Genomic DNA, 16,098 nt, shown 5'->3' on the forward strand with positions numbered 1-16,098 from the left:
GGAAAGTCCAATGGATACAGAAAACCTGCAGAGGTGCATCAGAATGTAAAACTGGTGACACAGAAAACGCTCAAAACATAGACAGTAGGAAGACTCAGTTTTCCTGTACTTAAGACGGCATTGTGTCTCTTATATTTAATTCCGATGCAATTTCTGTGTTTCATCGTCAATGGGAAGTTCCAATGGATACAGAAGACCAGAGGAGCATCAGAATGTAAAACTGATGACACAGGAAACGCTCAAGACATAGACAGCAGGATGACTCAGTCTTCCTGTACTTAAATCGGCATTGTGTCTCTTACATTTATTTCCGATGCAATTTCTGTGTTTCATCGTGAATGGGAAGGTCCTAGGGATATAGTAAACCTGCAGAGGTGCATCGGAAAGGAAAACTGATGACACAGGAAACGCTCAAAACATAGACAGTAGGAAGACTTAGTCTTCCTGTACTTAAGTCGGCATTGTGTCTCTTATATTTAATTCCGATGCAATTTCTGTGTTTCATCGTCACTGTGAAGGTCCAACGGATGCAGTAAACCTGTAGAGGTGCATCGGAATGTAAAACTGGTGACACAGGAAACGCTCAAATTATAGACAGTAGGATGACTCAGTCTTCCTGTACTTAGGTCGGCATTGTGTCTCTTATATTTATTTCCGATGAAATTTCTGTGTTTCATCGTGAATGGGAAGGTCCAAAGGATATAGTAATTCTGCAGAGGTGCATTGGAAAGTAAAACTGATGACATAGGAAACGCTCAAAACATAGACAGTAGGAAGACTCAGTCTACCTGTACTTAAGTCGGCATTGTGTCTCTTATATTTAATTCCGATGCAATTTTTGTTTTTCATCGTCAATGGGAAGGTCCAAGGGATACAGTAAACCTGCAGAGGTGCATCAGAATGTAAAACTGGTGACACAGGAAACGCTCAACACATAGACAGTAGGAAGACTCATTCTTCCTGTACTTAAGTCGGCATTGTGTCTCTTATATTTAATACCGATGCAATTTCTGTGTTTCATCGTCAATGTGAAGGTCCAAGGGATACAGTAAACCTGCAGAGGTGCATCGGAATGTAAAACTTGTGACACAGGAAACGCTCAAAACATAGACAGTAGGAAGACTCAGTCTTCCTGTACTTAAGTCGGCATTGTGTCTCTTATATTTCATTCCGATGCAATTTCTGTGTTTCATCGTCAATGGGAAGGTCCAAGGGAAACAGTAAACCTGCAGAGGTGCATCGGAATGTAAAACTAGTGACACAGGAAACGCTCAAAACATAGACAGTAGGAAGACTCAGTCTTCCTGTACTTAAGTCGGCATTGTGTCTCTTATATTTAATTCCGATGCAATTTCTGTGTTTCATCGTCAATGGGAAGGTCCAAGGGATACAGTAAACCTGCAGAGGTGCATCGGAATGTAAAACTGGTGACACAGGAAAAGCTCAAATCATAGACAGTAGGAAGACTCAGTCTTCCTGTACTTAAATCGGCTTTGTGTCTCTTATATTTATTTCCGATGAAATTTCTGTGTTTCATCGTCAATGGGAAGGTCCAAGGGATATAGTAAACCTGCAGAGGTGCTTCGGAAAGTAAAACTGATGACACAGGAAACGCTCAAAACATAGACAGTAGGAAGACTTAGTCTTCCCGTACTTAAGTTGGCATTGTGTCTCTTAAATTTAATTCCGATGCAATTGTGTTTCTCATCGTCAATGGGAACGTCCAAGGAATACAGTAAACCCTCAGAGGTGCATCGGAATGTAAAACTGATGACACAGGAAACGCTCAAAACATAGACAGAAGGAAGACTCAGTCTTTCTGTACATAAGTCGGCATTGTGTCTCTTATATTTAATTCCGATGCGATTACGGTGTTTCATCGACAATGGGAGGGTCCAAGGGATACAATAAACCGGCAGATGTGCATCGGAATGTAAAACTGGTGACACAAGAAACGCTCAAAACATTGACCGTACGAAGACTGTTTTCTTGTACTTAAGTCGGCATTGTGTCTCTTATATTTAGTTTCGATACAATTTCTGTGTTTCATCGTCAATGGGAAGGTCCAAGGGATACAGGAAAGCTGCAGAGGTGCATCGGAATGTAAAACTGGTGACACAGGAAAAGCTCAAATCATAGACAGTAGGAAGACTCAGTCTTCCTGTACTTGAGTCGGCATTGTGTCTCTTTTATTTATTTCCGATGAAATTTCTGTGTTTCATCGTGAATGGGAAGGTCCCAGGGATATAGTAAACCTGCAGAGGTGCATCGGAAAGTAAAGCTGATGACACAGGAAACGCTCAAAACATAGACAGTATGAAGACTTAGTCTTCCTGTACTTAAGTCGGCATTGTGTCTCTTATATTTATTTCCGATGAAATTTCTGTGTTTCATCGTGAATGGGAAGGTCCAAGGGATATAGTAAACCTGCAGAGGTCCATCAGAAAGGAAAACTGATGACACAGGAAACGCTCAAAACATAGACAGTAGGAAGAGTTAGTCTTCCTGTACTTAAGTCGGCATTGTGTCTCTTATATTTAATTCCAATGCATTTTCTGTGTTTCATCGTCACTGTGAAGGTCCAACGGATACAGTAAACCTGTAGAGGTTCATCGGAATGTAAAACTGGTGACACAGGAAACGCTCAAATTATAGACAGTAGGAAGACTCAGTCTTCCTGTACTTAAGTCGGCATTGTGTCTCTTATATTTAATTCCGATGCAATTTCTGTGTTTCATCGCCAATGGGAAGGTCCAAGGGATACAGTAAGCCTGCAGAGGTGCATCAGAATGTAAAACTGGTGACACAGGAAACGCTCAAAACATAGAGAGTAGGAAGACTCAGTCTTCCTTTACATAAGTCGGCATTGTGTCTCTTATATTTAATTCCGATGCAATTTCTGTGTTTCATCGTCAATGTTAAGGTCCAAGGGATACAGTATACCTGAAGAGGTGCATCGGAATGTAAAACTAGTGTCACAGGAAACGCTCAAAACATAGACAGTTGGAAGACTCAGTCTTCATGTACTTAAGTCGGCATTGTGTCTCTTATATTTAATTCCGATGCAATTTCTGTGTTTCATCGTCAATTGGAAGGTCCAATGGATACAGAAAACCTGCAGAGGTGCATCAGAATGTAAAACTGGTGACACAGGAAACGCTCAAAACCTAGACAGTAGGAAGACTCAGTTTTCCTGTACTTAAGTCGGCATTGTGTCTCTTATATTTAATTCCGATGCAATATCTGTGTTTCATCGTCAATGGGAAGGTCCAATGGATACAGAAGACCAGAGGAGCATCAGAATGTAAAACTGGTGACACAGGAAACGCTCAAGACATAGACAGCAGGATGACTCAGTCTTCCTATACTTAAGTCGGCATTGTGTCTCTTATATTTATTTCCGATGAAATTTCTGTGTTTCATCGTGAATGGGAAGGTCCAAGGGATATAGTAAACCTGCAGAGGTGCATCGGAAAGGAAAACTGATGACACAGGAAACGCTCAAAACATAGACAGTAGGAAGACTCTGTCTTCCTGTACTTAAGTCGGCATTGTGTCTCTTATATTTAATTCCGATGCAATTTTTGTTTTTCATCGTCAATGGGAAGGTCCAAGGGATACAGTAAACCTGCAGAGGTGCATCAGAATGTAAAACTGGTGACACAGGAAACGCTCAACACATAGACAGTAGGAAGACTCATTCTTCCTGTACTTAAGTCGGCATTGTGTCTCTTATATTTAATTCCGATGCAATTTCTGTGTTTCATCGTCAATGGGAAGGTCCAAGGGATACAGGAAACCTGCAGAGGTGCATGGGAATGTAAAACTTGTGACACAGGAAACGCTCAAAACATAGACAGTAGGAAGACTCAGTCTTCCTGTACTTAAGTCGGCATTGTGTCTCTTATATTTCATTCCGATGCAATTTCTGTGTTTCATCGTCAATGGGAAGGTCCAAGGGAAACAGTAAACCTGCAGAGGTGCATCGGAATGTAAAACTAGTGACACAGGAAACGCTCAAAACATAGACAGTAGGAAGACTCAGTCTTCTTATACTTAAGTCGGCATTGTGTCTCTTATATTTAATTCCGTTGAAATTTCTGTGTTTCATCGTGAATGGGAAGGTCCAAGGGATATAGTAAACCTGCAGAGGTGCATCGGAAAGTAAAACTGATGACACAGGAAACGCTCAAAACATAGACAGTAGGAAGACTTAGTCTTCCCGTACTTAAGTCGGCATTGTGTCTCTTAAATTTAATTCCGATGCAATTCTGTTTTTCATCGACAATGGGAATTTCCAAGGAATACAGTAAACCCTCAGAGGTGCATCGGAATCTAAAACTGATGACACAGGAAACGCTCAAAACATAGACAGAAGGAAGACTCAGTCTTTCTGTACATAAGTCGGCATTGTGTCTCTTATATTTAATTCCGATGCGATTTCGGTGTTTCATCGGCAATGGGAAGGTCCAAGGGATACAATAAACCGGCAGAGGTGCATCGGAATGTAAAACTGGTGACACAAGAAACGCTCAAAACATTGACCGTACGAAGACTGTTTTCTTGTACTTAAGTCGGCATTGTGTGTCTTATATTTAATTCCGATGCAATTTCTGTGTTTCATCGTCAATGGGAAGCTCCACGGGATACAGTAAACCTGCAGAGGTGCATCGGAATGTAAATCTGGTGACAAAGGGAACGCTCAAATCATAGGCAGTAGGAAGACTCAGTCTTCCTATACTTAAGTCGGCATTGTGTCTCTTATATTTATTTCCGATGAAATTTCTGTGTTTCATCGTGAATGGGAAGGTCCAACGGATACAGCAAACCTGTAGAGGTGCATCAGAATGTAAAACTGGTGACACAGGAAACGCTCAAATTATAGACAGTAGGAAGACTCAGTCTTCCTGTACTTAAGTCGGCATTGTGTCTCTTATATTTAATTCCGATGCAATTTCTGTTTTCATCGTCAATGGGAAGGTCCAAGGGATACAGTAAGCCTGCAGAGGTGCATCAGAATGTAAAACTGGTGACACAGGAAACGCTCAAAACATAGAGAGTAGGAAGCCTCAGTCTTCCTGTACTTAAGTCGGCATTGTGTCTCTTATATTTAATTCCGATGCAATTTCTGTGTTTCATCGTCAATGGGAAGGTCCAAGGGATACAGTAAGCCTGCAGAGGTGCATCAGAATGTAAAACTGGTGACACAGGAAACGCTCAAAACATAGACAGTAGGAAGACTCAGTCTTCCTGTACTCAAGTCGGCATTGTGTCTCTTATATTTCATTCCGATGCAATTTCTGTGTTTCATCGTCAATGGGAAGGTCCAAGGGAAACAGTAAACCTGCAGAGGTGCATCGGAATGTAAAACTAGTGACACAGGAAACGCTCAAAACATAGACAGTAGGAAGACTCAGTCTTCCTGTACTTAAGTCGGCATTGTGTCTCTTATATTTAATTCCAGTGCAATTTCTGTGTTTCATCGTCAATGGGAAGGTCCAAGGGATACAGTAAACCTGCAGAGGTGCATCGGAATGTAAAACTGGTGACACAGGAAAAGCTCAAATCATAGACAGTAGGAAGACTCAGTCTTCCTGTACTTAAATCGGCTTTGTGTCTCTTATATTTATTTCCGATGAAATTTCTGTGTTTCATCGTCAATGGGAAGGTCCAAGGGATATAGTAAACCTGCAGAGGTGCTTCGGAAGGTAAAACTGATGACACAGGAAACGCTCAAAACATAGACAGTAGGAAGACCTAGTCTTCCTGTACTTAAGTCGTCATTGTGTCTCTTATATTTAATTCCGATGCAATTTCTGTTTTTCATCGTCAGTGGGAAGGTCCAATGGATACAGTAAACCTGCAGAGGCTAATCGGAATGTAAAACTGGTGACACAGGAAACGCACAAAACATTGACAGTAGGAAGACTCAGTCTTCCTGTACCTAAGTCGGCATTGTGTCTCTTATATTTAAATTCGATGCAATTTGTGTGTTTCATCGCCAAAGGGAAGGTCCAAGGGATACAGTAAACCTGCAGAGGTGCATCGGAATGTAAAACTGGTGACACAGGAAACGCTCAAAACATTGACTGTAAGAAGACTGTTTTCTTGTACTTAAGTCGGCATTGTGTCTCTCATATTTAATTCTGATGCAATTTCTGTGTTTCATCGTCACTGTGAAGGTCCAAGGGATACAGAAAACCTGTAGATGTGCATCGGAATGTAAAACTGGTGATACAGGAAACGCTCAAATTATAGACAGTAGGAAGACTCAGTCTTCCTGTACTTAAGTCGGCATTGTGTCTCTTATATTTAATTCCGATCCATTTCTGTGTTTCATCGTCAATGGGAAGGTCCAAGGGATACAGTAAACCTGCAGAGGTGCATCGGAATGTAAAACTAGTGACACAGGAAACGTTAAAATCATAGACAGTGGGATGACTCAGTCTTCTTATACTTAAGTCGACATTGTGTCTCTTATATTTAATTCCGATTCAATTCCTGTGTTTCATCGTGAAGGGAAGGTCCAAGGGATACAGTAAACCTGCAGAGGTGCATCGGAGTGTAAAACTGGTGACACAAGAAACGCTCAAAACATAGCCAGTAGGAAGACTCAGTCTTTCTGTACAGAAGTCGGCATTGTGTCTCTTATATTTAATTCCGATGCGATTTCGGTGTTTCATCGACAATGGGAAGGTCCAAGGGATACAATAAACCGGCAGATGTGCATCGGAATGTAAAACTGGTGACACAGGAAACGCTCAAAACATTGACCGTACGAAGACTGTTTTCTTGTACTTAAGTCGGCATTGTGTCTCTTATATTTAATTTCGATACAATTTCTTTGTTTCATCGTCAATGGGAAGGTCCAAGGGATACAGGAAACCTGCAGAGGTGCATCGGAATGTAAAACTGGTGACACAGGAAGAGCTCAAATCATAGACAGTAGGAAGACTCCGTCTTCCTGTACTTAAGTCGGCATTGTGTGTCTTATATTTAATTCCGATGCAATTTCTGTGTTTCATCGTCAATTGGAAGCTCCACGGGATACAGTAAACCTGCAGAGGTGCATCGGAATGTAAATCTGGTGACACAGGAAACGCTCAAATTATAGACAGTAGGAAGACTCAGTCTTCCTATACTTAAGTCGGCATTGTGTCTCTTATATTTAATTCCGATGCAATTTCTGTGTTTCATCGTCAATGGGAAGGTCCAAGGGATACAGTAAGCCTGCAGAGGTGCATCAGAATGTAAAACTGGTGACACAGGAAACGCTCAAAACATAGAGAGTAGGAAGACTCAGTCTTCCTGTACTTAAGTCGGCATTGTGTCTCTTATATTTAATTCCGATGCAATTTCTGTGTTCCATCGTCAATGGGAAGGTCCAAGGGATACAATAAACCTGAAGAGGGCATCGGAATGTAAAACTAGTGTCACAGGAAACGCTCAAAACATAGACAGTAGGAAGACCCAGTCTTCCTGTACTTAAGTCGGCATTGTGTCTCTTATATTTAATTCCGATGCAATTTCTGTGTTTCATCGTCAATGGGAAGGAACAATGGATACAGAAAACCTGCAGAGGTGCATCAGAATGTAAAACTGGTGACACAGGAAACGCTCAAAACATATACAGTAGGAAGACTCAGTCTTCCTATACTTAAGTCGGCGTTGTGTCTCTTATATTTATTTCCGATGTAATTTCTGTGTTTCATCGTGAATGGGAAGGTCCAAGGGATATAGTAAACCTGCAGAGGTGCATCGGAAAGTAAAGCTGATGACACAGGAAACGCTCAAAACATAGACAGTATGAAGACTTAGTCTTCCTGTACTTAAGTCGGCATTGTGTCTCTTATATTTATTTCCGATGAAATTTCTGTGTTTCATCGTGAATGGGAAGGTCCAAGGGATATAGTAAACCTGCAGAGGTGCATCGGAAAGGAAAACTGATGACACAGGAAACGCTCAAATCGCAGACAGTATGAAGACTTAGTCTTCCTGTACTTAAGTCGGCATTGTGTCTCTTATATTTAATTCCGATGCAATTTCTGTGTTTCATCGTCACTGTGAAGGTCCGACAGATACAGTAAACCTGTAGAGGTGCATCGGAATGTAAAACTGGTGACACAGGAAACGCTCAAATTATAGACAGTAGGAAGACTCAGTCTTCCTATACTTAAGTCGGCATTGTGTCTCTTATATTTAATTCCGATGCAATTTCTGTGTTTCATCGTCAATGGGAAGGTCCAAGGGATACAGTAAGCCTGCAGAGGTGCATCAGAATGTAAAACTGGTGACACAGGAAACGCTCAACACATAGACAGTAGGAAGACTCATTCTTCCTGTACTTAAGTCGGCATTGTGTCTCTTATATTTATTTCCGATGAAATTTCTGTGTTTCATCGTGAATGGGAAGGTCCTAGGGATATAGTAAACCTGCAGAGGTGCATCGGAAAGTAAAACTGATGACACAGGAAACGCTCAAAACATAGACAGTATGATGACTTAGTCTTCCTGTACGTAAGTCGGCATTGTGTCTCTCATATTTAATTCCGATGCAATTTCTGTGTTTCATCGTCAATGGGAAGGAACAATGGATACAGAAAACCTGCAGAGGTGCATCAGAATGTAAAACTGGTGACACAGGAAACGCTCAAAACATAGACAGTAGGAAGACTCAGTTTTCCTGTACTTAAGTCGGCATTGTGTCTCTTATATTTAATTCCGATGCAATTTCTGTGTTTCATCGTCAATGGGAAGGTCCAATGGATACAGAAGACCAGAGGAGCATCAGAATGTAAAACTGGTGACACAGGAATCGCTCAAGACATAGACAGCAGGATGACTCAGTCTTCCTGTACTTAAGTCGGCATTGTGTCTCTTATATTTAATTCCGATGCAATTTTTTTTTTCATCGTCAATGGGAAGGTCCAAGGGATACAGTAAACCTGCAGAGGTGCATCAGAATGTAAAACTGGTGACACAGGAAACGCTCAACACATAGACAGTAGGAAGACTCATTCTTCCTGTACTTAAGTCGGCATTGTGTCTCTCATATTTAATTCCGCTGCAATTTCTGTGTTTCATCGTCAATGGGAAGGTCCAAGGGATACAGTAAACCTGCAGAGGTGCATCGGAATGTAAAACTGGTGACACAGGAAACGCTCAACACATAGACAGTAGGAAGACTCATTCTTCCTGTACTTAAGTCGGCATTGTGTCTCTTATATTTAATTCCGATGCAATTTCTGTGTTTCATCGTCAATGGGAAGGTCCAAGGGATACAGTAAACCTGCAGAGGTGCATCGGAATGTAAAACTTGTGACACAGGAAACGCTCAAAACATAGACAGTAGGAAGACTCAGTCTTCATGTACTTAAGTCGGCATTGTGTCTCTTATATTTCATTCCGATGCAATTTCTGTGTTTCATCGTCAATGGGAAGGTCCAAGGGAAACAGTAAACCTGCAGAGGTGCATCGGAATGTAAAACTAGTGACACAGGAAACGCTCAAAACATAGACAGTACGAAGACTCAGTCTTCCTGTACTTAAGTCGGCATTGTGTATCTTATATTTAATTCCGATGCAATTTCTGTGTTTCATCGTCAATGGGAAGGTCCAAGGGATACAGTAAACCTGCAGAGGTCCATCGGAATGTAAAACTGGTGACACAGGAAAAGCTCAAATCATAGACAGTAGGAAGACTCAGTCTTCCTGTACTTAAATCGGCTTTGTGTCTCTTATATTTATTTCCGATGAAATTTCTGTGTTTCATCGTCAATGGGAAGGTCCAAGGGATATAGTAAACCTGCAGAGGTGCTTCGGAAAGTAAAACTGATGACACAGGAAACGCTCAAAACATAGACAGTAGGAAGACCTAGTCTTCCTGTACTTAAGTCGTCATTGTGTCTCTTATATTTAATTCCGATGCAATTTCTGTTTTTCATCGTCAGTGGGAAGGTCCAATGGATACAGTAAACCTGCAGAGGCGAATCAGGTTGTAAAACTGGTGACACAGGAAACGCTCGAAACATTGACAGTAGGAAGACTCAGTCTTCCTGTACCTAAGTCGGCATTGTGTCTCTTATATTTAAATTCGATGCAATTTGTGTGTTTCATCGCCAAAGGGAAGGTCCAAGGGATACAGTAAACCTGCAGAGGTGCATCGGAATGTAAAACTGGTGACACAGGAAACGCTCAAAACATTGACTGTAAGAAGACTGTTTTCTTGCACTTAAGTCGGCATTCTGTCTCTTATATTTAATTCCGATGCAATATCTGTGTTTCATCGTCACTGTGAAGGTCCAAGGGATACAGAAAACCTGTAGATGTGCATCGGAATGTAAAACTGGTGATACAGGAGACGCTCAAATTATAGACAGTAGGAAGACTCAGTCTTCCTGTACTTAAGTCGGCATTGTGTCTCTTATATTTAATTCCGATCCATTTCTGTGTTTCATCGTCAATGGGATGGTCCAAGGGATACAGTAAACCTGCAGAGGTGCATCGGAATGTAAAACTAGTGACACAGGAAACGTTAAAAACATAGACAGTGGGATGACTCAGTCTTCTTATACTTAAGTCGGCATTGTGTCTCTTATATTTAATTCCGCTGCAATTTCTGTGTTTCATCGTCACTGTGAAGGTCCGACGGATACAGTAAACCTGTAGAGGTGCATCGGAATGTAAAACTGGTGACACAAGAAACGCTCAAAACATAGCCAGTAGGAAGACTCAGTCTTTCTGTACAGAAGTCGGCATTGTGTCTCTTATATTTAATTCCGATGCGATTTCGGTGTTTCATCGACAATGGGAAGGTCCAAGGGATACAATAAACCGGCAGATGTGCATCGGAATGTAAAACTGGTGACACAGGAAACGCTCAAAACATTGACCGTACGAAGACTGTTTTCTTGTACTTAAGTCGGCATTGTGTCTCTTATATTTAATTTCGATACAATTTCTTTGTTTCATCGTCAATGGGAAGGTCCAAGGGATACAGGAAACCTGCAGAGGTGCATCGGAATGTAAAACTGGTGACACAGGAAGAGCTCAAATCATAGACAGTAGGAAGACTCCGTCTTCCTGTACTTAAGTCGGCATTGTGTGTCTTATATTTAATTCCGATGCAATTTCTGTGTTTCATCGTCAATTGGAAGCTCCACGGGATACAGTAAACCTGCAGAGGTGCATCGGAATGTAAATCTGGTGACACAGGAAACGCTCAAATTATAGACAGTAGGAAGACTCAGTCTTCCTATACTTAAGTCGGCATTGTGTCTCTTATATTTAATTCCGATGCAATTTCTGTGTTTCATCGTCAATGGGAAGGTCCAAGGGATACAGTAAGCCTGCAGAGGTGCATCAGAATGTAAAACTGGTGACACAGGAAACGCTCAACACATAGACAGTAGGAAGACTCATTCTTCCTGTACTTAAGTCGGCATTGTGTCACTCATATTTAATTCCGCTGCAATTTCTGTGTTTCATCGTCAATGGGAAGGTCCAAGGGATACAATAAACCTGAAGAGGTGCATCGGAATGTAAAACTAGTGTCACAGGAAACGCTCAAAACATAGACAGTAGGAAGACCCAGTCTTCCTGTACTTAAGTCGGCATTGTGTCTCTTATATTTAATTCCGATGCAATTTCTGTGTTTCATCGTCAATGGGAAGGAACAATGGATACAGAAAACCTGCAGAGGTGCATCAGAATGTAAAACTGGTGACACAGGAAACGCTCAAAACATAGACAGTAGGAAGACTCAGTTTTCCTGTACTTAAGTCGGCATTGTGTCTCTTATATTTAATTCCGATGCAATTTCTGTGTTTCATCGTCAATGGGAAGGTCCAATGGATACAGAAGACCAGAGGAGCATCAGAATGTAAAACTGGTGACACAGGAAACGCTCAACACATAGACAGTAGGAAGACTCATTCTTCCTGTACTTAAGTCGGCATTGTGTCTCTTATATTTAATTCCGATGCAATTTCTGTGTTTCATCGTCAATGGGAAGGTCCAAGGGATACAGTAAACCTGCAGAGGTGCATCGGAATGTAAAACTTGTGACACAGGAAACGCTCAAAACATAGACAGTAGGAAGACTCAGTCTTCATGTACTTAAGTCGGCATTGTGTCTCTTATATTTCATTCCGATGCAATTTCTGTGTTTCATCGTCAATGGGAAGGTCCAAGGGAAACAGTAAACCTGCAGAGGTGCATCGGAATGTAAAACTAGTGACACAGGAAACGCTCAAAACATAGACAGTACGAAGACTCAGTCTTCCTGTACTTAAGTCGGCATTGTGTATCTTATATTTAATTCCGATGCAATTTCTGTGTTTCATCGTCAATGGGAAGGTCCAAGGGATACAGTAAACCTGCAGAGGTCCATCGGAATGTAAAACTGGTGACACAGGAAAAGCTCAAATCATAGACAGTAGGAAGACTCAGTCTTCCTGTACTTAAATCGGCTTTGTGTCTCTTATATTTATTTCCGATGAAATTTCTGTGTTTCATCGTCAATGGGAAGGTCCAAGGGATATAGTAAACCTGCAGAGGTGCTTCGGAAAGTAAAACTGATGACACAGGAAACGCTCAAAACATAGACAGTAGGAAGACCTAGTCTTCCTGTACTTAAGTCGTCATTGTGTCTCTTATATTTAATTCCGATGCAATTTCTGTTTTTCATCGTCAGTGGGAAGGTCCAATGGATACAGTAAACCTGCAGAGGCGAATCAGGTTGTAAAACTGGTGACACAGGAAACGCTCGAAACATTGACAGTAGGAAGACTCAGTCTTCCTGTACCTAAGTCGGCATTGTGTCTCTTATATTTAAATTCGATGCAATTTGTGTGTTTCATCGCCAAAGGGAAGGTCCAAGGGATACAGTAAACCTGCAGAGGTGCATCGGAATGTAAAACTGGTGACACAGGAAACGCTCAAAACATTGACTGTAAGAAGACTGTTTTCTTGCACTTAAGTCGGCATTCTGTCTCTTATATTTAATTCCGATGCAATATCTGTGTTTCATCGTCACTGTGAAGGTCCAAGGGATACAGAAAACCTGTAGATGTGCATCGGAATGTAAAACTGGTGATACAGGAGACGCTCAAATTATAGACAGTAGGAAGACTCAGTCTTCCTGTACTTAAGTCGGCATTGTGTCTCTTATATTTAATTCCGATCCATTTCTGTGTTTCATCGTCAATGGGATGGTCCAAGGGATACAGTAAACCTGCAGAGGTGCATCGGAATGTAAAACTAGTGACACAGGAAACGTTAAAAACATAGACAGTGGGATGACTCAGTCTTCTTATACTTAAGTCGGCATTGTGTCTCTTATATTTAATTCCGATTCAATTTCTGTGTTTCATCGTGAAGGGAAGGTCCAAGGGATACAGTAAACCTGCAGAGGTGCATCGGAATGTAAAACTGGTGACACAGGAAAAGCTGAAATCATAGACAGTAGGAAGACTCCGTCTTCCTGTACTTAAGTCGGCATTGTGTGTCTTATATTTAATTGCGATGCAATTTCTGTGTTACATCGTCAATTGGAAGCTCCACGGGATACAGTAAACCTGCAGAGGTGCATCGGAATGTAAATCTGGTGACACAGGAAACGCTCAAATCATAGACAGTAGGAAGACTCAGTCTTCCTATACTTAAGTCGGCATTGTGTCTCTTATATTTATTTCCAATGTAATTTCTGTGTTTCATCGTGAATGGGAATGTCCAAGGGATATAGTAAACCTGCAGAGGTGCATCGGAATGTAAAGCTGATGACACAGGAAACGCTCAAAACATAGACAGTATGAAGACTTAGTTTCCTGTACTTAAGTCGGCATTGTGTCTCTTATATTTATTTCCGATGAAATTTCTGTGTTTCATCGTGAATGGGAAGGTCCAAGGGATATAGTAAACCTGCAGAGGTGCATCGGAAAGGAAAACTGACGACACAGGAAACGCTCAAATCATAGACAGTAGGAAGACTTAGTCTTCCTGTACTTAAGTCGGCATTGTGTCTCTTATATTTAATTCCGCTGCAATTTCTGTGTTTCATCGTCACTGTGAAGGTCCGACGGATACAGTAAACCTGTAGAGGTGCATCGGAATGTAAAACTGGTGACACAGGAAACGCTCAAATTATAGACAGTAGGAAGACTCAGTCTTCCTGTACTTAAGTCGGCATTGTGTCTCTTATATTTAATTCCGATGCAATTTCTGTGTTTCATCGTCAATGGGAAGGTCCAAGGGATACAGTAAGCCTGCAGAGGTGCATCAGAATGTAAAACTGGTGACACAGGAAACGCTCAAAACATAGAGAGTAGGAAGACCCAGTCTTCCTGTACTTAAGTCGGCATTGTGTCTCTTATATTTAATTCCGATGAAATTTCTGTGTTTCATCGTCAATGGGAAGGAACAATGGATACAGAAAACCTGCAGAGGTGCATCAGAATGTAAAACTGGTGACACAGGAAACGCTCAAAACATAGACAGTAGGAAGACTCAGTTTTCCTGTACTTAAGTCGGCATTGTGTCTCTTATATTTAATTCCGATGCAATTTCTGTGTTTCATCGTCAATGGGAAGGTCCAATGGATACAGAAGACCAGAGGAGCATCAGAATGTAAAATTGGTGACACAGGAATCGCTCAAGACATAGACAGCAGGATGACTCAGTCTTCCTATACTTAAGTCGGCATTGTGTCTCTTATACTTATTTCCGATGAAATTTCTGTGTTTCGTCGTGAATGGGAAGTTCCAAGGGATATAGTAAACCTGCAGAGGTGCATCGGAAAGGAAAACTGATGACACAGGAAACGATCAAAACATAGACAGTAGGAAGACTTAGTCTTCCTGTACTTAAGTCGGCATTGTGTCTCTTATGTTTAATTCCGATGCAATTTCTGTGTTTCATCGTCACTGTGAAGGTACAACGGATACAGTAAACCTGTAGAGGTGCATCGGAATGTAAAACTGGTGACACAGGAAACGCTCAAATTATAGACACTAGGAAGACTCCGTCTTCCTGTACTTAAGTCGGCATTGTGTCTCTTATATGTATTTCCGATGAAATTTCTGAGTTTCATCGTGAATGGGAAGGTCCAAAGGATATAGTAATCCTGCAGAGGTGCATCGGAAAGTATGATGACACAGGAAACGCTCAAAACATAGACAGTAGGAAGACTCAGTCTACCTGTACTTAAGTTGGCATTGTGTCTCTTATATTTAATTCCGATGCAATTTTTTTTTTCATCGTCAATGGGAAGGTCCAAGGGATACAGTAAACCTGCAGAGGTGCATCAGAATGTAAAACTGGTGACACAGGAAACGCTCAACACATAGACAGTAGGAAGACTCATTCTTCCTGTACTTAAGTCGGCATTGTGTCTCTCATATTTAATTCCGATGCAATTTCTGTGTTTCATCGTCAATGGGAAGGTCCAAGGGATACAGTAAACCTGCAGAGGTGCATCGGAATGTAAAACTTGTGACACAGGAAACGCTCAAAACATAGACAGTAGGAAGACTCAGTCTTCCTGTACTTCAGTCGGCATTGTGTCTCTTATATTTAATTCCGATGCAATTTCTGTGTTTCATCGTCAATGGGAAGGTCCAAGGGATACAGTAAACCTGCAGATGTGCATCGGGATGTAAAACTAGTGACACAGGAAACGCTCCAAACATAGACAGTTTGAAGACTCAGTCTTCCTGTACTTAAGTCGGCATTGTGTCTCTTATATTTAATTCCGATGCAATTTCTGTGTTTCATCGTCAATGGGAAGGTCCAAGGGATACAGTAAACCTGCAGCGGTGCATCGGAATTTATAACTGGTGACACAGGAAACGCTCAAATATAGACAGTAGGAAGACTCAGTCTTCCTGTACTTAAATCGGCATTGTGTCTCTTATATTTATTTCCGATGAAATTTCTGTGTTTCATCGTGAAGGGAAAGTCCAAGGGATACAGTAAACCTGCAGAGGTGCACCGGAGTGTAAAACTGGTGACACAAGAAACGCTCAAAACATAGCCAGTAGGAAGACTCAGTCTTCCTGTACTTAAGTCGGCATTGTGTCTCATATATTTCTTTCCGATGAA

Source organism: Schistocerca nitens, chromosome 5, assembly GCF_023898315.1.
Source record: "Schistocerca nitens isolate TAMUIC-IGC-003100 chromosome 5, iqSchNite1.1, whole genome shotgun sequence".
Lineage (NCBI taxonomy): Eukaryota > Metazoa > Arthropoda > Insecta > Orthoptera > Acrididae > Schistocerca > Schistocerca nitens.